Genomic DNA, 22,891 nt, shown 5'->3' on the forward strand with positions numbered 1-22,891 from the left:
TACATTTGTTTTATTTTCTCTCAGAAAGCATTCTTACTAAAGAATAACTTTGCAACAGAAATGCTGCATTTCTACACTAAAAGTCAGAAATGTTTCTAACCAGAAATATTTTGCAATGAAATTTATACTCTAAAGAAAACAAAACAACTACTTGCACTGAAAATTTGAGTACCACTTTGCTGTAATTCAGAGGAATACAATGTCTGCATGTGTTGAGATTTTCTTTCTTGGTGGGAATATATGAAGTTTTTTTATAGCCAATAACTTGAAGTACTTAGGAAGCTAAATCTTTATAAATGTTCTAGAAAAGCAAGTCCTATAATTTAAGAGTAGAGACTAATTTTAAATGAGAAATAAAAGAAGGTTAACCAAGCAATATATTCTCTGTCTTCTTCCCTTCAAAGAAATAGAAGAAACAAAGGGTGCCTATACTGATTAATCAAAATGACAATAAAAATGCTTAGAATTTGATGCAAATTCACTCACTTTGCAGTTATTTTTTCCCATTTAACCATTTCCTCATTAATTATGTTCTGCATAATTTATCACATTACCTTAATCTGTATTCACTCTCTGAGTTTACAAAATGTCTTAGTTATGCAGAATGGCTGAAATAAATAGTAGAGAACATCAGAGTAATGCCTTTTCTGAAATAGCTGCAGTAGAAAAATATGAAAAAAATAGGTCCATCTGATAGTATTTACAGGAGAGGTTTATCATGAGGAAATCCTTACAAAGTAAATGTTTGTATTAAAGGACTTTTCTAAATCTTGTTTCCAAGAGGAAATAATCAGAGACCACCAGCCAATTTGATAGCACTTATGCTTCCTAAAAAGCCCTATGCTGTTTAATACAGGATCAGTTCAAATGTATTCAGGTCTCCAAGGAAGTGGGATGCCAGGCAGAGCATGTAGGTAGAAGAATTCTAGAAGCTAATGTGTTATTCTGTTGAACTGTAGTGCAGCTTCCCCATCTGTCAGTTTTTTGTAGGCTGAGAGAACTGAATACAGCCAGCCTTAAATGACTAATTCCAAAGTGATCCTGACTAATGCACATTTAACAGGTATTTTGTCTTTCTTGTTGAACTGCCAGACAGTTGCCCAAAGTTTACACATACTTTGCCTAGGATGCCTATTTCTGCAAAAGGCAGCTGAAAGGAAATCTCTGTAAGGCATCTTCCACTGATGTAGTTCACTCTGAAATATTGCATAGTTGAAATTCAAAAGAGTAACTCCCTACAGAAGAACTATATGGCAAACTCAGTTGTTTCCAGGTAATCATAAATTACTGTGCAGTTCTCCTCCTGGTATTTGCAGCTAAGCGTTAGAGAAGATGAAGATCTTTGCTTAAAAAAAAAAATAAAAAATTAAAACTAATCTTTTTTCCAGCTGGCTAAAAAAGTCCTTAAAATTTTTGGACCAGCTTGTGTCCTTGTGAATTCAACTGGAAGAATCTTCATCAAAGTCAAATCCCAATGAATTATAGACAAGGTTTGAGTGGTTTTGTTTGTTTTTATGGTGTTTTGTTTGGTTTTCCCCCCTTTTTTTGATTTTTGTTGTTTTGTTTTAATCTTGGAACAGTATAAATACTTAATACAAATTCTTTCTATTCTGTGTAAAAAAGAGAGGAGGAAGAGCTCAAGGTGCATTTTTTCAAATAGAAAGGAAAAATATGGCAGAGTGTCTCAGCAGTAGCTCTTCTGTGAAATAAGGGAGACAAAGTGAGAGTTGTTCTCAGAATTAAATTACTGCTAATTAAGCTCTCTATCTTGAATGAGAAAAAAAGCCTTTTATTCCCCTGGATTCTTATCTCTACTGATAGCCATACAAATCATAAGATAAAATCTGCTCTCGTAGAAACAATTTGTAACTGACATAGGCATATCAGGTAAACTCAACAAAGCTGACAAAAAATTCTGATAAAAAGTTTTTCTTGAAAGTTGTACTAGTTCTGTATCTGAAAAAGCATGTGTAACTTCTTTTGTTTGGGATGGGTTTTTTCTTTTGTTTGTATGATGACATAGTGCAGTTGCCTGCAGAATTAAAAAGGCTTTAAGTGGCCATCACCAGTTTCAAAAATTTAAAGTACCTCTTAGAGGTCATTCTCAATAATACTTTGGCAACCAGATATGAAAAGTGGGAATAGCATACCTTAGAAAGCTTATTAAAAGAGGATTTCCATTTTGCATTAATTAATCCCAGTTTTTCTCAAAACATGGTATTTGCTCAGAGCTAAAAAAACTGAAAGTTCCTGGATCTCCTGGGGTAACCTGTCAGAAGTCCAGACATGGACTATCAATGTAGCTTCCATTTACTGAAAATTCATAAAATCCAAAACACTTCAGGAAAATACTTCTGGTTTATAAAAACAGATCTTGAAAAAAATCTATTCTCTGGAATATTTCCAAACAATTCTGTTTATTGTGGTTTCCGTGGTATCTGGGCATAATTTGCTTAGTGCAGGTAGGTGTCAGCAATATTTCTAGTAAAAATGGTGAAACCACAATTGTTCTCTTCAGTGTATGCATGTAAATATGAGCTATTGGATTTATTCTGGGTGAATGATGACAATGTATTCTTTAACTTTGCAGGATGAATGAATTCAAATTCCTAGCACTGACAGTGTTCTAAGACTGGTTAGTTGTCTCTCACCAAGACTGTCAGTAGCAGGCATATGTAAGCAAAATTCAGATGAGTGATTGATTAATGACTGACTCAGTTATAGCTGTAGGTACAGCCTCTTGTAGGAGTAGATAAATAGTTTTTCCATGAAAGGAGAGGACATACTTGCCAGAGTTTGGTGCAAAGAAATTGTTCTGTTCGTTGGTACAATCACTGAATACCAAGTCAAGTGCCACCTGCAATAAAAGTCAAGTCTACAACTCCCTCTCCCACGTGCCAAGGAAGTGATTTGACCTGTTTAAATATATGTGTGTTTTGAGTCCATGTTATTCTATGCTAAAGCCACAAAATTTAATTTCACTCTTATAGAGACTGAACTGGAAGTGCACTAATTAATTAACTGTTAGCAACTGATGTATGTTATTGTGCTGGAGAGGAAACTGCAGAGTATAGAACAATTACCTCCTGCTAGGGTAGCTCAGAGAAGCTTTTGTCTGCTTATTAAACATAAGTTATAGAAAGTAAGAAGGATGAATCAGAGAAGGCATATGTGTGAAACCCATGCAACTGATAAGCATAGCAGTGATGTTAATATAGAAGCTGTGATACAGACATCTGTTGAAAACTTCTTAGTCTAATCGTGTAGTCTTTCCTGCAGTGAAATTGCATGAGCAATGCAATATGGATGAGCCTTCTATTGAAGATTGTAGCTAAACTCTCTTTGAGGGTTTTGGAGTTTTTTTCATGTGTAAGGCAGAAGTAGGGGAGAGAGAATTTTTACACTGACAGTGTAGGCTAAAAGAATCTTGCTTCTTCTGAAGTTTAGGAATGAAGCTACAAACTGTAAGCATAGACATAGGAGCAGTAAAATGTTAAGTTTTTAATTTCTTCTATTAGATTGAATTCTCCAGTGCTACATTCATTATTATAATTACTATCACTATTATTACCATTAGTATAAAAGCAGAAAACCCACAAATTCTAAAAATGCATAGGTTTTAGAGTAAAAGTTAAAGATGGTCTTTATCCCTGATTTTATTGTCTTCCAGAGCACAGTACATGTGGGGGAATTTATTCCCACTTCACAGTAATATAATTAATTTTCTGGACAGAGCCACTAGAATATACAACATTCTCTGAAAAGATGGAGTAGCTAATGGTTTAGTGAGAGCTTTTCTAGCAGATGCTTTGTCCAAGTTTATAAAACATACTCACTCAACCTCAATTTCATTTGAAAAAAAGATTATTTGTGTGGCCTGTTCCTCTTTTCTTTTCCAGCTTATGTTCTGCTTGGCTTTCCTGTGCTCAATAATTAGAGGTGCTATTAGTGTAAAAAAAAACCACAACAAAACAATCAATTCTTCAGGGCAGAAAACGCGGGTTTCAGCTTCTAAATTCTTGCATACATGTTCTGCTGAGTTTTATGCTATTGAGTATATGCATATTTGAATTATCTTATGGCCCAAGCCATACTAAAACTGCTTGGTTCTTCAGAAGGAGCAAGGCACACAGAAGGTGGAATTACGCACTGGAGTTTACTTTAAGAAAATATCTCGTTCCCCTATGTGTTTATAAAATACCATATTTTGAAAATAGTAATTGAATTACCTATATGGATTATATGATTTTACCAGAGGTTTCTTAAGTTATAAAATAAGGAAGGCCCACCCCATAGATTCAGTGTTGGATATGGAACACATACTGTAGGACTCTCTTTGTTGATATTATCAAACCTGAGAGTTACTGACCAGTGAAAATGATTTGTCTGAATAAGACATTATAATTGTATCTGCAGGAATAGCAATGCCTGAATTTGTGTTTTACAGTAGAAAGATTAAAATTTTCATTAAATTTGATGAAAGAATAGAACTGAATTGTTTTTTTTAACTCCCTTATCCTTTTCCATCGGGTTACTGATAAATGTGCCATGTACTTCATCCTTAGTCATGATGTTTTATGTCATAATTGTGAATTTAATTTAATGGCTTCTTTTTTTCCCCCCAAATTTCATTTTTCAAAAAAGATTGGGAATTGAAAAGAAATTATAAGAAAAACAACTGGTCTAAAAAGCCACCTAATCTACAGTTATCCAGAATTTACTTTGGAATTGCAAAGCAGGTTAGTTTATTTTAGTCCCAGCTTATTCTGCACTTGGTTTCACCTGGTCCGTGCATCCCTGCCACAGTAGAACAAATGCTAATTAGAGCTGTGAAGTGCTAATATACAACAAGTAATTAATAGTAGTATTATGAAAGCATAAGAAAAACTATTTCTGAACAGATGGTCTGAAGGCCACAAATAAAGTAAGTCAGAGAGGTTTTACATGTATCTGTGTAATCAACCAAACTTTCATATTATGATTTTTCCTATGAAACAAACAAGTTCATCTTTGGAGGTTCCCCGATCACCAGCAGTAATTTTCTGGTTTGCAAACCTGCACAAATGAATCAAAAAGTAATAAGAAAGGTCTTGATCCTGTTCTCATTGACTTAATTCTGAGTTTAGTATTGACTTGGAAATGATCACTGCTGGAAGGAGAATTATTACATAAAATAGAATGCTTAACGGGAGGCAGTTTTGACTTGGAATTTTGCTAGAATTATCGTAGTCTTTTTTACTGTTGACTCTCCTTGATTTAGTTTGCTAAAATAATTCAGTGAGATAGGTTCTCATCTTACCTTGTATTACACTAGGATAACTTCCTTGTTTGGAAAAAAATTACAGGATTGTATTAGTAGAGTGTTCTTCATTTGGGAGATACGTTAGATAATTTGTCTAAGAGTCAACTAGAAAAGTAAAATTATCAGTAGATTTTAAGAGCATGTTGAAATAAGAGACAAAGCAGAAGAAACATTTATATATAGTATTCTCATGCAACTGATATTCTCTGCAAAAGAAAATTGAAGTCAAGGGGAGTCCTAGGCAAAAGCACTTATGCAAGTGAAATCAGCAGGTGCCTTCCTAATTAAGTTAACTTTATAAAACTCTTTCTCCACTTTGTTTCTTTTTCCACTTTGTTAAACTTTATTGAATGATCTGTGACTTAGATCCTGACAATACAGATGTGTTAGAAATGCACTTGCTTCCTGACTGGCAGAATTTTTTATTAGTATACTTACATTTTCAAGATTTATCTTAAGAACATGTTAAACTTCAGAGCCTGCTGCTTTCTCAGTTAAGAAACTTGAAAAAATGTTCTATGAAGTTTTATATTGTCACATAAAAAAATTATACCCTTTCCAGTTTCTCACATCAAACTATGCACCATTTTGACCTGATGCAGACAACATTTTCATTCAACTTTATTTTATGTAGCTCTTTCTTTGTCATGGGGCTTCTCTCTGCCAGTCATGATTCCTTCTCCCCTCCTGTTGTGGTGCTTTGTGGGTTTTGGGGGTTTTTTTCCCTCTTCAGACTGCAGGAAGTTTTTTTACTGGAAAAAAAGGCCAAAGGTGAGGATACTTCTCAAGTTTGGAGGTGATTCTCCAAAAACCTGTATCTTTCCCTTTACTGAAGATTTCCCCTCTTCTCTTCCTTACCCTTCAGGGGAATATCAGATGAGACAGTTCCTGCCTGCCGTGTACAGCCCAGCCTGCTGCAGCAGGACACTTGCAGCTGGGTGGCCATCCCATGTGTCATTCCAACTGATACTTGGTACCAAGCAGCATGAGCTGCTTTTGCATCCCTTCAACGTTGCCTCTTGCTCATCAAATACTGGGACAAAACCAATGTAACTGTCATTAAAATCCATCTTTACTGATAAAGACCAAAGCACTTCGTACTTTTAAAGAAATGGTAACATGTAATTGAGTAATTTTAATGAGTACAGAAATTGTAATTCTCCATATATACATACATGTAATGAGAGTGATTATCATGGAACAATAAACCATCACTGCTATTATAAAACCATAAACTGTTACTCAATATACTATAAAATTCAAAATCTAATTGAATGTGCTAGTTTAGCATAATTCCCACAAGCCATCACTCTTTAATATTGTGAAATGAATGGGGGGGGTTGTGGAGTTATTAATTGTTACTGACAAGCAATAACCACTGGAATGAAACTACAATTATCAGCAACCATTAATCACATTTACTGTCATCTGCAATGTCAAAAAACCCACATTCTAAACAGCTAAAAGGAATTTATATCTCTTACATTTTAACTCACCTTATAGGAATCAGATGGTCTTTTGCTGGGATAAGCAGGGAATTACAAAGGGGTATTTTCAGTCCTGCTCAGTCTCATATTTTCCAGTTTAAAAAACCCTCCCACTTAATTGCATTTTGATGGAGGCTTAGGTGCTGTGGAGATTTATTTGTATACAGTTATGTACAATTTATACTATAATTGTTGCTAGCATGATGTTATTGCAGTCACTGGCTTTAAAAATAAGAAATGATAGAGACCATCTGAGCATGCAGTTCACTAATCTGTTCCAGGAAAGCAATTAATGTTGCTTTTAGGATGCAGCTTGATCAGGTGTAGTGTTCTTGGAGGTGAGGGTGTAAACAAGAATGGCAGAGTCTTGCTCAGAAAATAGTGTTCTGTACTTTTCATCTTGTTCGTGTTTCAGATTCTGTTATTTACTTCAAGTAATTGTTTTCCTTTGAACTTACACAGTACATCAAAACCACAGATGTACATCTCTGGGAATAAGGGGATAGAAGCTGTTCAGTACTAGTGGGTGGATTGGCCATTTCTGCAGTGTAGACATGGCAGTTAAAAGGCCTTGCTTGCAAAATGGGATCTGCTTAACAAAAATTTCCCCTAAAAATAACATATAACACTGCTGGACTGTTTAAGGCATATTGTGGCCCTTGCTCTCAAATACTATTGAGTTTTCCTCTGAACTACAGAAAATCATTCTGAGGATTTGAGACTTTGCCAGTTGTTTACCTTGAAAGTCTGTCAGCTTTTGCTGGAATAAAAAGACGTAGAATTCCTCATTTAGAATGAGGAAGTGTTTTAGAAGCAGAATAAGGAAGACTAAGGAAGAATTTGGAAGCACCAGTCCAAAATATGCTGTGAATAACTTCATTTAGAAAAAACACTGAAATAATAAATATTTTCTTTACTAGATTATTGTTCACTCATTGTTTCAACACTTCATAATCCAGTGAAGATACAAGTACTCTAACACAAATCAGCAGAGTGAGTGTAACATCTGTTCATAATGTACTGCAAATATCCAGTAGAGTATCTTTTTAGAAGAAACATATGGGACTTGAGGACCGAACTATTTATCAAAAGAAGCCCAAAAATATACACAAATTGTATGTAGCTAGGTCTGAGGCACCTCTAAGGCACAGAGCAGTTGCTTATTTTTCAAGGTTTTGAACAGGGGTGTACTTATAAAACTGGATATAGGAGTGCCTCTGGAAGTGAAAGTCAGAGCTTGATAGTACTAACAGTTGTATTATTCCAGTTATTATTTATGTAACCAGTTTATTATTTACATAACCAGTTTTCCAAATTTTCAAATACTGCGTTTTTCCTAAAACCAATATGTGTGTAATTGACAGGATGGTTTTATAGTGCTTAATGTACTCTTGAATAGGTTACATCTTTAACACTCTCTTCTCTCTGAAATCTCTTATGATACTGTCACTCATCAACCTTGCTTACTTAAAAACTGTGGTTGGATAAAAATACCTTCTTTCTGATTTTCTTGCTGAACATAATTGAATGTTCTTCCTCTGAAACACAGCAAATTCTTGGCCTACCAGCCTTTTCTTTAATTGATGGCATTGAAAGTGAACACAACTAAAATAATGAATATTACACTATAGTACTGTCATGATCAATTAATCAAACAAAATAAGTGCCTAAATGAATGGAACTAGCATAAAAACTTCATCATGAGAAAACTTTGGAACATGATTCTTTCCTTGGCTTCAATTTCCAAACTCTCTCATTTATCATTTTCTTGAGGTTTTTCTGAGTTATTCAACGTGAAACTTGAATGATTTGTAAATTTAGTAAAAAATAGCAGTAGAAATAATAACCATGCTATGATAAGATTTTAGTCGGAAGAATTCATACTGACATTCCATTTCCTATATTTAATTAAACATTTCTATCTTTTCAGAAGAAATTACTAAGTATTTAAAAAAGTTATTTTCCATTCCCAATTTAGAACTGCTGCACTGAAAATTTATCATAACTAAAACATTCATTTATGCTTGTTGTCAAGGTGACAGAGTTTATCAGAATAGCAGAAATCAAAGTATTTAAAATGTAGTTTTAAATTCTCAATATAGTAGGGTAAGGTAAACACTAATTCTGTTTAACATTAGTTGTCTTTAATATGGAATTGAATTCATTCTTAGAAGAAAAAATATATAAATATTACTCTGTCATGTAATAATAAACAGATTTTCTTTAAAGAAGATAATAATAGACAAATGTTTGGTAATTTAGCAAGTCTGTTTACAACACTGTGTCTTTAAACTTGAGCTGTTACTTAACTCATATTCAAGATTCCTGCTTACTTAAAAAGGAAGAACGTCATTGAATATAGTAGTGGGAACTGTCTTTCTCCCTCCCTTTCTTTCTTTATCTCTCACTGAATAATAACCCTCATTTACTGACATCAGTCATTTCTGCCATCAGCCTTTTTAATGGCTGGAACAGGAGCATGAATGAAACACACACTGAAAATGTGTGAAAACTTCATAGATTTTGATAAGACACTGGAGAATGTGTCATGAGTTGGTGTTATCATTAGCTGAGGAATGAAAATGGATGCAGCAATTTGCACAGGAATTACAGCTTGGCCCCTCCTACCATTACTGGGCAGAAAGTATTTACAGATGTTAACTGGTGTAGTGGCAAATCTTGAGACTGGTACACTGCACCCAGTGGGTTTTGGTAGTGAGTAAAAGCTAGCAAGGGCCATACAGCCATGATCCTCTATGCACTTCCCTGTGAGCTTGTTTTCTTCAAATTACATAATTATGTTGAGATACTTAAATGAAGTATCATGAATAATTTGAAAATAATTCTGTTCTTTTAACAGATCTTAAAATGTCTTATTCAATAGACTACGGCATTTAGAGTCAAACTACTCCTAAAACCATCAGGCCTGTGTGTTTCTGGTATTTGGTATCACAATATTTCTCATTTAAAATTTCAGTGGTGACTGAATAATAGCTCTCAAAGAATGATCTAGCCTTGGCTGCATTTTGTTTCAGTCAGAAAAGTCTGCTTGTGAATTCTGATATATTGTAAAGAGAAAGCCTTTTTAAATTTGGAGTTGTTGTTTATTTTGAAATTTCTTAAGTCCTAGGGACAGCTCACTTACCTGATACCAAATGAACACAGTTAATTACTATTGTTTTACTTTAACTGTTTTCAGGAAATACCCTCCCACTTTATTGTTTTAATAATTAATTCAGTGGTTTTATTATAGATGTCCCTCTGGAATCTCATTTAGAAATTACTGATTAAATGTTTTCTCCAGCCTACCCTATGTAAATTATCTTTGATGGAAAACCGTATTTTGGGAATATGTGTAGCATTGCACATAGCATTTCTGCCTTTTGAGTCAAATCTGCTTTAATGTTGTCTGTAGGCCTCTACACATCATGGCTGGCAATTTCTTCCTGTTAAAATATTCCTGATATAGCTTACTACTTTTCAGTAGTTGGAAAGTAGTGTATTGCACTTTCAACTCTTTATTTAGTTTCATCTCCATTTCAGTTGCAGACCTTACTGATACAATTAAGAACTATGGAATTTGCCCTCATTTTTCTGTATGCCTTGAGTGTGTTCCATTCTTTCACTTTTAATGCCCTCCCCAAGGTAATACAAAATAACAACATACCATGTGACAAATGGAATCAGCTGTAACACCATGCAGTGTGTTTTATCATGTAGCTTTTATGCTATGACATTCCCAAGTTTGTAACTGATGAATATTGCATGTCGTAGAGAAACTCTAGCTGCATGAGGCTGCTTCTCCCATTAGAGGCATCCTGGCTGCTACTCTGCAAGCAGGCAGCAGCTATCAATCAGCATCACCCCAGCAACTGGAACAATGTCTCAATGTGTGGCAATCCTGCCAAACTGCAAAAAGTTACCACGAGCAGAGTATTGTGTTCTCATGAATTGTGCAACACGTAATCGACATGTTAACAGTAATAATGAGTTGTATAGTTTGTGAGGCTTGGCTAAGGATTTTTGTATGTTTTAATGTCTTTAGAGCTCTTGAGAATTCATAGAATGTGTTTTTCAGACATGAATTTCCATAGGTTTGGAGTCAGTCTTCTGAAACATGGTGTCTGGAAGCATTAGATGCTGTTCTATGAAAATGAAATATTAGCATAAATAAAGATTTTGTAGATGAGTTAAAGTACTTCTACAGGGAGAAACTCTAAAGGAATTTCTGTTTTGTCGCTATACTAAATGGGTGTGATAACTGATGGCGTTACTTAGGGATGCAAAAACCTGTAAGTAACCATTTCTTAATACTTTGTGTGTGTTGCTACACCAGCATCTTAGGTTAGCTTTAGTTTTCTGAGTGGAAGGGAGAGGTATCAATTAAGTAGATAGATCTATAATGTTTAGCTATGGTTTTCTTTCCATCTTTGTTTGTGGCAAAAACATAATTTCAGACTATTCTAAAAGTAATATCGCTAAAAGGTTTTTAGGATGTTTCTGTCATGAGCAATTCTATGAGGCAGCATGCAGTTAGCTTAGTTTGTTTTAGGGAATAGAGATTATACAGTCTCCACCACTTTTATGCTCTCACTGTGACACTACAAGCGATGCAGCAACTTTTCTCCAAAGCAGGAGAGCAGAAGAGGAAAGGATGAATTGTTCTTCTCTGTTCATCCAGATCTGGTCTTTGGTAAATATATTTCTACTCCTCTCTGGTCATGCTTAGGAAATGTAAGTGTGCCCAAGCTCTAAACAAACTTTGCTCCTGTCACCTGTAGGAAGGGAGGGGTGGGTGATAACAGATGGTGCTTTTCTGCAGTGTGCTTGTAATGCCCCAAGAGATCAGTCTGAGGACAGGACATTTTAAGCTTTGAGAACTTGAGGCTGTTCAGAAATATCAGGAGCACACATAGCACAACTCAATTTACTCCTCTGTCAAACCACTACTCAATGGGCTTCCCGTAGGAACTCGTACAATGGTTTATTTAAAGGAAATTTTTTGTACACTTTTCACTTTATATATAGAAAAACACCTAAATTACTTACCTAATTTTTTTAGCTCCGTCTTTTTGTCCTTAATTTTTCTTTGTTGTTTATCTGCGTCGTATCTACTGCTGTTCTCCACTGTTTGCTTCTCTCCTCATCACATATGAAACCAGTGTGGACTCTGGATTGAAAAACCTGCATTGAGAAAAATGCATGAGTTACATATGTGTAAATGACAGACTTCTTGTTCCATTACTTTTTTTTTCTGTTTTCCATGAAAACAGAGGTTGAACAATTAGAGACTCGGGGTCAAGTACTAAAATAATAAGCTTGCAGATATGAATACTGACATAATTTTATACTGCTAACCACTTATATCCATGCACAAAACCCATTTATATACATTTTTTGCACAAATGTGTCAACACAAACATGTGGAAATGATGTGTGTATTGCAACAGAAAATACATGGTTATGAGAAACAGAGAATACAGGTGTTTGTCAGGTTGTCCTCTGGAAGCCCAAACAACACCCTTAGAGTGACCACTCGTGCTTAGAGGTGTCACAGATCAGTTTACTTGCAGCACTGACCTGATTTCTTTTAGGCCTGGTCTTGAAGTTTTCAAGGTGTCTATCTAAGACACCTCTGCAAGTTCAGTGATTTTCACAGAATTCTGATGAGGTCTGGAAGAATTATCCTTAGATTGCAAATGGCAATTTTGCAAACTGTGGTTTTAAGATTTGTCTGTTTTGTTTTCTGGTTTATCACTTTGGTGGTTTTTCGGTGGTGTGTTTTGTTTTGTTTTGTTTTGTTGGGGGTTTGGGGTTTTGTCTGCTTGTTTGATTGGTGGGCTTTGTTGTTTCTTTTTGTTGTGGTTGTTTTTTTTCCCACAGAACTTATATCTTGGCATTTTCCATTCCTAACAATCCCTCCTCCATCTCTTATGCATCATTTCCCCACCTTTGCTTTTGAATAATCATGCCTTTACCTGAGAACTTGCAAATTAAAATTGTACTGTCCTGTGTTATGACCTTAACTATTACCAACATTCTTATATCTAAATCTCTGACTTCCTTAATTAAGTCTAAGATAAGCATATTCTCTTTGTGGAATCTGTGATGATTATTTGAAACAACACATTTTTATCATACAACCAGATATGAAAAATAATTTGGGTATGTACAATAGTGCCAAGAAATTTCAATTGTATTAAACTGTTGATTATTGGGATACTAGAATTAAAAACATATTTTGAAATAATTTTTACGTTCATGGGGAATTCATTTGCATAAGAAGGACAGCAGCTGTATTTTTGGACACTTTTTTGGATTTGTGTCAGAATACTTAAATACTTAAAATGGCTTCCTTTAAATGCTTCTACCTTTAATGCCAGGAGTCCTTGAGTGTCCAGTCTCACAAACCTCTGCACAAGTATGCCTGACAACTGAGCCTGGACTAGCAGCTTTCTGTGGCTCAGAGACACCCAAATATTGTAGGGTGGACAGATTAAAAGTTGTAATTACTTAAAAAGAGTAGAATTAGGATTCATGTTTCCCTTTGTCTCATTGCCAAAAAGCTTTACTTATAATAAACACAGTCATCAAAACTCAGTTATGACAAGTAAAAGTTGGCTTGTGCATCACTTATCACAGAGTTCTGCCACTAGTCACATCTTCCTACACTTTAACATGTAAGATGTGCCTTAGAGCATGCCACATTTTATGAAGTATCCAGCTTTTCATGGGAATAGTATTAAATGAAAAGCATTCTTATTTGCCTGGAAATTTATGCCATACACCAAATACCATTTTATCTGTGATTACTTAGCAGGAGCCATCTGCCACGTCCCCACCCTCTCAGTGCTGAGAAAGGCAGAGACTGAAGGTGAGAAGTATATTTACTTCTGACAGCAAAAGCAGCTGCTGCTGTTACTTTTAGCTGTAAGGCAAACATGCTGGAAAAGGTGACTATCTGTTGTGGTTCTAGTGTACTGGGACCAAACATGTCTGTTGATGACAGCAAACCTCTTAAAATTTAGAAGAAAATTGCTTTATGGATTGTGTCAGGAGGGCATGTACAACCATAGCTCCAGCTGAGAGGTAGAACCAAGAAGAAGAAACTTGGGGCTATAAAAGTATCAGGACAAAATCAAAAATTTACCCCTTCTCCTGCCTTCCTTTTGGTAGAATACTATATTGCAAAAGACATTATTTTTCTCTGTTGATAACATAAGATTCTGAAATTTAGAACAGAATTTAAAAAAAAGAAAATTGCATATTAATATGCTGAAATCTTTTCCAGTGCTGACAGCTAACTATTCCAAGTGGAAAAGGTACAAACTATGCTGTTCATTCTGCCAATTTCCCTTCTTAAAACTCTGGCACTGTGTTTTGAGGGCTGGGTACACTAATCTCTTTTATTCTTACCATTATCCAACAGGCTAAGAAAGGTCTTTACAGAGAAAAATATTTTTTTAAGAGGATTACAGAAAATAAGTATACTTGTAAAATTATGGGAAAGGGGGTACTTTTTCAGTAAAAAATTAATTCCTGTTACTTTTTTTAATAGTGCACAAGGGGAGTACTGTGCTGGGATGTAAATGTACCTAGAGCATATTTCAAGACCAAAATATAAACATTGGTGGAAAAGGGCACTTTTTGCAAATTTTCTGAGTGATGGCTCTCACTCCCTGATGGTTTAAGTAAGACAGAATAAATTGGGAAAATAAGTGGAGTGCTCTGCTCTTTAGCTCTTACCTCTTTTCATATATATCACCTTGCAAATGTGATTATGACAAAATAAAAGGCTCATTTAGGTGGGAGCTTCTTCTAAAATATTTTCAATATAGCACCATAGAAAATGTAGAGATAAAGCAGAGCTATAAATGACAACACTTATATGAAGGGGAAACAGATCAACATGCCTTACTCTGTATTGCACTTGTTTTCCTTTTACAGCCTGCCTGTCAGTCCTGTTATCATTGTCTAGAAAAGAATTTACAGTAAATCTTAGCTTCAATCAGTTTCCATGGTAACTTGGTTCTGTTTTAAAACCTTTACATAAAGATGGCTTGGTTAAAATGATAATGAACTGCAGTGCTGGTCCATACCTGAACTACCTTTTCTATTGCTCAGAAATAATCAGATAGGGGTGTCACTCCATCTGTTCTAGTTCCTTTGGTATCTACAACACTGTTTCAGTAACCAAGTCAGTTCAGCTTGCATCTGGAAATCTCCATTTTCAGAGATGTAGGGGGTTCAGGCTACTGGCTAGTGTTTGTACATGACATGCTGTGAAGCAGAGAAAATCATGTTGGGGTCTGGAGTCCTTGAGTTCACTGGGGAAGGATCCCTTTGCATGTACAGTGCCTGCAGTGGGGCTGAAAGCTCCAAGGACCATGGTGTCTTAACATATGAACCAGAAAAGGCACACTGTCTCCCTTGCAGAAAACACTTTCCTCAAAGTTTGAAAAATAAATTCCTTTCAGACAACAGCAAAGGGAAGAAAAGTTCAGGGGAAAAAAAACAAATGAGTTTTAATTGATTCTAAGACTATTGTGATAATACCCCATTGTTGTGGGTATGTATGTTCTATCCAGCCTTTAGCTAGCCCTTAATCTAGTTTCAAGCTTATCTCTTGCACTCATAATTTCTGATTCTCTAGCCCAGTTTGACTTTGTCTTTGACAGTCTTGTTTTTAATTCTGATTGCTTTATACCAATTCTCATCTAGCAGAAAAATCAGCATTTTTTAATGTAAATTAACACAAGTTTCAATTACAGGGAACAAAGAACTTTTAATGTGTATCTGATAGAGCTTTTCAGCAATTACTCTGAAAACTTGCAGCATTTCATAGACGATAACACCTTCCATGTGTTATTAGAAATTCTTAAGATTCTGTACTACATCTGCTCTTGTTGTATTGGGTAGCTTAATATTTATATAAGAAGTTTTTTGTTCCATTAGAAGAACTGATAGAATTTATGAAGAAAATTTTACACATCTGTATCTTCCATGCAGGCATTTAAAATGCTTCTGAATGTAGGTATACACTAGTTAATTTATAGTTGAGCTTTTCCAAAGACTAGGTAAAGAGCTCCTGTTTCAGCATAGGAGAACACACTATTTTTCCATGGTAAGTGGTGTCCAGCTGGTCTGTATTAAGCATCTTAAATAACAGAGTCAGCTTGGTCATCTACTGATTCCTTTAGGTAATGTAATCTGCCTGTAATTTAGTTGCCCTTTAAAAGGAGTCACTATCCTTGTCCCAAACCAAATAATATGGGTGTGCTAGAAGTTTGATTTAGACCTACATAATTCCTCCCCAAAACATTGAAAAAAAAAAAAAAAAGCTTTCAAGTGTATTTTTTCCAGCTCTTATTTTTAACTAACAGTTTCATTTACTCCTGATGTCCTAGCACTGTCCTGTAGTCATTAATATCTGAGGGAAGGGCATTGTCAAATCAGGGTATCATAAATCTACTGAATTCCTTTCATCAGTCATGGCAGGAACGTCTTCACAGTACTCCTGTGTGGCAGTAAAGCATGACCTTCTCTGACTGATCTGTGCAGACTCTGCTTAATTGAACTGTGCTTTTCCAGTGAGCATTTTAACTTTCACACAATGATTTTTTCAACAGCTGACATCCAAACAACTGGACTCTGTTTGCCAGGTGAAAGAATAAATAACATCTGATGCTTTGTCAGTTGAAAAAAAAAAAGTAGTTCTTATTTTTAGTACTTTTAATATCTTTTATCTCAATTGAACAATTAAATCTGCTTAAAATGTCCATGATTTTTAATTCCTTTTATAATCCTTTGCATTAAAAAAAAGAGGGTTGATTCTGTGCCTCTTCACTTTTGTAGCATTATGGATTCAATCCTGATAAAAATCAGTGCTCCAGAAATACTGTACCTTGATATGAAAACTGAGCATACCAGTTGGCTGCCTGAGATGGGAGATTCCTTGTTATACATGTGCTTTAATACAGTTCTTACTTAATTTAATTAATCTGCTTATTACAGTGTAATGAACTTTCTTTTGCTCTGGAATTTTTTTTATATGTATAGCAGCTAAATTGCTAACTGTAAAACCATCTCAGTTATATTATTTGGTATTTCACCCTCTGATTAAAAATTACTGTTCAGTTTAGAGGGTCTTATTCCTTAATTTTTAGCTCATTATGCTGACTTTTTTAGAAAAGACTTTTCCTGATTAATTTTTATTTTGCAATGTCTTTTATTATCGTATATTAATTACTACCAAGTATTTGAGACTACCAGTATGTATTATTAATTCACTTGTCTGCTGGTAGTATTCTAAATAGTTAATCTCTGTGCTTTACATAATTATATGATTTCCCCCCTTTTTTCCCTACCCTCATGTGCTGCTCTATACAGTTGGGTTTTTTTATTTTGTATACAATTAATAAGATTTTATTTGGTACCTATTTTCCCCCTCAGTGCTTTCTAAAGACATATATTTTGAAATCTTGTTACACTGTGATTAAAGTAGAACAAACCTGTTTGGATAAAATAATTACAGCTCAAATATTCATGCATCAATGAAACGTCATATTACAAATCTCAGACAGCTCTGCTGCTGAAGGCTGAATGGGCTATGTATAAACAAGTATGTAAAATGGGAATTAGTAGGGTAAGAAGTTAACTGTGTTTCCAGTTGCTGCTGGGATCTGCTTTTGAGCTGGATGAACTTTGCAATGGTGATATGAGCTGAAATCTCCCTCTTTCCTGGTTCCTTTGGTTCTCTTAAGTCCTATGTGATGCATTGTCCAAACTTCCACATTAGATCTTAGACTTACTTTCAAGATACCACTCTCTCTGATTTCTTTCTCCTTATGCAAAGTATCTCCTCTCCCTGGTTCTGTTTTCTCTGGTGAGAAATCCTGTTTTGGAATGTGTTACACAGGAAGAGATTAGCAGAGGAATACCACCATGAATGTTACTGGAGAGGAACTGGATGCATGGAGAGTTTGGAGTGTGAAGACAGGGAAAAGCAATGCTTTGTTTCTCCTCTCTGCTTACTCCTTCTGTGAGTAGCACAGCCAAGACAGGAGTTTGAAAGCAAGTTTATCAGGATCACAGAGTTCTTTGTGCCGAATTATCAAAGTGGAAGGGCCCATAGAACTGAATCAGACTCTTTCCATTTGGCATATGTGGTTTGTTTGAGTCAGAACTGTAGCACATGACTCTCACACTCTTTCCTTCTGCTATTCTCTTACCTCCAGTCCTCCTGACCGAGGCACTGGCCTAAATGCTACTGACCTTTATTGTTGTGAGTAGTAAACTGTAATAATTTTATCATGGTGCAGGATAGGACAGAGCAAATAGTTGCAAGTGACAGAAAAGTTAAAAGCTCACACAAAACCTTCAGGCACAGTTCAGAGACCACCAAACTCTGTTCTGGGGTCTTTGAAAGACTAAAAAATACTGTTAAGAAGCTTAATTTAACTTAATTTAGTTTAATTTAACTCAATTCAGAGATTCTTTTCTCTAGAATCTCTTTGTGATGATTATTGACACATGGAACTATCGGATCAATTATCTGTCTTTTAACCAAACTGTTCTTGAAAATACACCCATTCCGGTCACAGTCAAATTTTAAAAGTTCTACCTTATTTGTAAGATAACTGGTTATAACAAACATTACGTTTTCATGTCCCCTAATAGCACTGAATAAGTAGATATGTATAGTTTCAAACTGAGTTTGCTGTCTCAAGGTGACAAAGCCATGGTTAACCATTAGATCTGGAATACAACAGAGGTAGGCTAGGGAGTAGGACTCGGGGAAATTCAGATTCCTTTCATGGCTTCTAGGCTTTTCTTCCTCTTCTATAAAATGGAGACCATGAGTTCCAAAATCTGTGCAATGGTAAGAAATACATTCCAGACTCTGTGATTCCCAGCTCTTAGGAGGAAGAACTGCAGTGTATTTAAGTATCTTAACAGTCAAAAGAAAATTAATAATACCTAGTTTCTGGTGAACTGTCATAATTTTGTCTTGATTTACTTCATGATTGGAATTTCCAACATGAAGATTTTCAATGATGTTACATAAATAAATCTAGTATAATGTACCATTCTTCCAAAATTTGTATCTGGTACCAGATGATTCCATTTCTAGAAAGAAATGCATGCTTCCCATATTACTTTTAGAAGTATTGTATAATCAATTAATTTTCATCTGTGTACTGAGAATCTGGGGTTTATTCATAAATTCCAAATTAGCTTTTTGATTTTTCTTCTTCTTCCTTTCCTTATTTAAAAAAATGTAATTTGAAGGAAGCGCAAAATCAGACGGAAGAAGTAATTTTGGACTCTTGAGATTATATGGCAAATATATTTCCTCTTAGAAAGGAAAAAGAAATAATATTTTCTAAATTACAGATGTGAAAAGAGTCAACTATGGAGATATGTCTTAAGCTACAACAAAAAAAGCAGGGTCAATCAACAGAAGAACACAAGTATATAATCAAGACTTATTTAAGACAGTGTAGCCTGTAGCATTTAAAGAAGCTCAGCTTTAAAAGGGAGAAAAAAAAATTCAATTTAATTCCTGTGAAAATATTAGGATAAGGGTAAGACTCTTCAGAAAAGCAGAATTCAAAACACGTGCTGAGGAACTGAATGCTGATCTGAGTCTGGTAAAAACAAACAAACAAAAATCAAATCTCTAAAGCAAGCAACTGTCATTTGTATAAGTGGTATTCTAACCTTTGTGCTGTTTAGGTGTTTTCCTGTCAGGATTGTTTTACTTTACTTTCCCTCTGTCCTTTTAAAAGGACTATAAATCTCTAACACTACCTTTAATACATACAAAATTACCTACCTAGCATCTCTTTTATACTGTTAAAATGCCCAGTGGTCTATGGTCCATGTTCTGAACTTTCAATAGTTGAGTCAATTGTTTATGCATGACTTGCATTGGGAAGACACTGTAGTTAGTGCTTAGTAGATCAAAAGCCCTCTGAATCACTACCCCAACTTAATTGTTTTGATGGAGCAACTTAATAGGCAAGCATTATTTTCTAGCAATTTTCTTTCAATAGTAGTATAATAGTGAGACTTGCTGAATTTTTATTAGGGCGAGGGTTTTTTTGTAGTTTTTGTTTGATTTTGAGAAACAGAAGTTACAAGGCAATTTTTTTGACTCAAGAAGCTTAGTCACTCATGACTATTTGTTACCTTTACTACTATAAAATTTACAAACTCAGTCATTATCGAAGCCATGAAAATTAAGTAAAATCAACCATTCTAGACTTACAAATACTTAAAATATATTTTTTTAATACATAGGCTCTTTTTAATTTCTAAATGATGGCTGTAATATTCTCAGCAATTCAAAATTTAGATTTTAAATTTGGGGAGTGGGAGTTGAGAAAGAACAATGATGCATCCTACAAATACAATGCAAGAGCTCAGTATTTTTAAGGTCACTTCTTCTTGTTATGAATATCCCTGATGGCTGCCTAAAATCAATTAGATTTAATATATTCTAAATTTCTGCTAAATTTCTGCTCCTCAGTACAACGTAACACATTTTATTAACAGCATAATAGACAACTTTGGAATTTTTAAAATCTAGAATTAAAAAGAAAGATAATGAAAACAAACACTGCTTTTCTATGCACACACGATCATGAGTTGAATTACAAGGTTTTTTCTCTTAGGTTTGCTTTTCATTTCTGTGAATATTACATTGGGAAATCATCTTTTAATTATTTTTTTGTGTGTGCATCAGATGCCAAGTAGTGTAAGTTACCTACATTGACTGCACTGATGGCATTTGGATTTGTCTCCCCATGAATGGAGAGCATAGACATGAAACATAGCCTGGCATAAAACCTTTCTCATCTAGCAGAGATTATCTAGCTTCATGAGAATTTCCAAGTGCTTAGTATCTTGGACTAAGGACTAAAAAACTTGGTGGGAGCTTTACCACTGCCTTCTCTGGAGCTAATAGGAAATATTCACATTATTCAGTTTTAAGCTACTAGCTCAGATCAGATGATTACACAGAAATTTAGAAAAGGTAAAGTTGATTTTTTATGGTCCAAATTCCTATTTAACAAAAAAGAAAGAACAATATTCTGTTAAGCTCTTTTTTGAAATTCAAATTATGTTGATACCTTAGGGAAATGTCTGACTAGAGGCTAACAGGGTTTGCATGAGCTCTAGATGATTAACCTACTTTATATTGCTCTCACCACCCTGCATTAGTTAATGAGTAACTTCAGCAGTGTCTTCAACAATTAGATAAAACATCATTTATTTATTTTCTATATTTAGAAAACGTTAAACTAATCTTATTTTTCCTTTATTTTCCATCACACCTAGCATATAATGGAACATGTATAGTAGAATTAATGTAAGACAAAACCCCCAGTCTCTATCCTTGACTAGATTTAGATGAGTTAATTCTTTACTGTCCCTCCAGGCCCAGTATCCATTACTGTTCCATCAGATACTATGAGTTTCTAACTAGCAATGAACAAATTTTAAAATTCAGTCAGGAATATTCTCACTCAGAATCTGGTTTACCAGCTGTTTTGTTTTTTTTTTTTTTTCCTGAAACATTAGACAACTGATTGGGAAGTCTGGTAAAAAGAAGCCAGTCTCTTGTAATGGTAGTTTTGTGATGTAATTCTGAGTATGTGTGATAATCAGATGGTGTTTCCACTCAGAAAACAATTACACTAATCTAGGAGGACTACTGGGTTGCCAGTTATTATAGATGGGATTTCTAATGGTGACTATATCATGGAGGTGAGAAAGATTTTCAGGTTCATTTCCAGGCCTACCAGCTGCAACCCTGCAGCCACAACACAACTAGAAATATGTAATCTATATCCTCTTCCATTCCTTTATTTCAGGAATATAAATTTTGGTCTTCAGCTTTTCAAGGCAGTGTTTCAGAATGTTGTCAATTACTGGTGTTACACTGATGTTTTCAAATTACATGAGATTTTGCAATGGCAAGTTCTCTGCATGCAATATATTTGCAATTCACAGAGGGAACTGACAAAGGAACTTTTATTGGATCACTAGAAAATTTTCTTTTTGTATCTTCACATTCTCCTATAAAGTTTCTAGATTTTTTTTGTAAGAAAAATACACTAGCTGGCTCTTACAATACTGCATGCTTGAACCATAATGTCACATGTGATATTTTAAACTTTTCTTAAGAGGCTAAATTAACGAGAATTCAAAAGTATATTCATTAACACATTTGCAAAAAGGCCATATGTAAGAAAGGAACATACAGCTGTGCTTATTAGTGTGCCTCATCATCCTTTTTTTTTTCATGGTAGAAAACTATGTCAGCTTATTATTAAGTAGAAATACATTTAGACATTGCTGAGGAAATCTTTCGGAAGAAAATAAATATAAGCAGTTCATAAAATTGTTATATATAAACTAGACATTTGCAAAGAAGTTTTATCTTTTCCCACAAGGAATGCCATCCTACTACCAGAACATGTAATTTCTTTTGAGAAAGGGTACTTATCTGTGCCCAGTATCAGGGCAGAGTCAGCCTTTACAGCCTCAAATTAAGGAACCAATTATGATGAAGAAAATGCAATAGCTAGGAAAAAACCGAGGTTTTGACATATGTACATTTCTAGATTGGATAGTGGATCTGATTTTCATTCACCTATGTGCTGAATTCCACAAGAATACCTAATTCTTGTAATTCATGGGACTATGAGACTAGAAAATAATTTTCTCTGGACTTCAGAAACTTACCTAATGGCATTGTCAAGAATAATCCCCAGGAAAAATCAGTCTTTTTTGTTTTCCTGTACACCATCAAACAGAAATATATCTCACTAAAGATAGTTACTCAAAAACTTCTGTACTTACTGAAAACACACAAATCCTTGAAAACTTTCATGTGGCATTGGAAAAGTGCAAAAGACATTGTGTGACATCTGTCCTAAAGAAAGGAGGAATGCTAACTGGTAAAAGTGCTCAGGTGACTGAGGAGGAGACTTGTACCACATGCTGCAGAAGGATGCAAGTGGAAATGAAGAGCCTGTTTGGTTCTCTGTTAACAGCTTTTCACCTGACTCTGATGATTGATTAACCTTGA

The 22,891-nt window shown here is 34.8% G+C and overlaps 1 protein-coding gene across 9 annotated transcripts in view; it reads right to left on the bottom strand.

The window, feature by feature from the left end:
• B3GALT1 (beta-1,3-galactosyltransferase 1) overlaps positions 1-22,891 on the bottom strand; it is a 177,521-nt gene that overhangs the window by 83,534 nt on the left and 71,096 nt on the right. For all 9 annotated transcript variants that reach the window (XM_088168094.1, XM_088168092.1, XM_088168096.1 and 6 more), the window contains exon 2: positions 11,839-11,973. The gene's annotated coding sequence lies outside the window, so the exon portion shown is untranslated. The remainder of the gene's footprint in view (positions 1-11,838; positions 11,974-22,891) is intronic.

Source organism: Sturnus vulgaris, chromosome 7, assembly GCF_052056855.1.
Source record: "Sturnus vulgaris isolate bStuVul1 chromosome 7, bStuVul1.hap1, whole genome shotgun sequence".
Classification (NCBI taxonomy): domain Eukaryota; kingdom Metazoa; phylum Chordata; class Aves; order Passeriformes; family Sturnidae; genus Sturnus; species Sturnus vulgaris.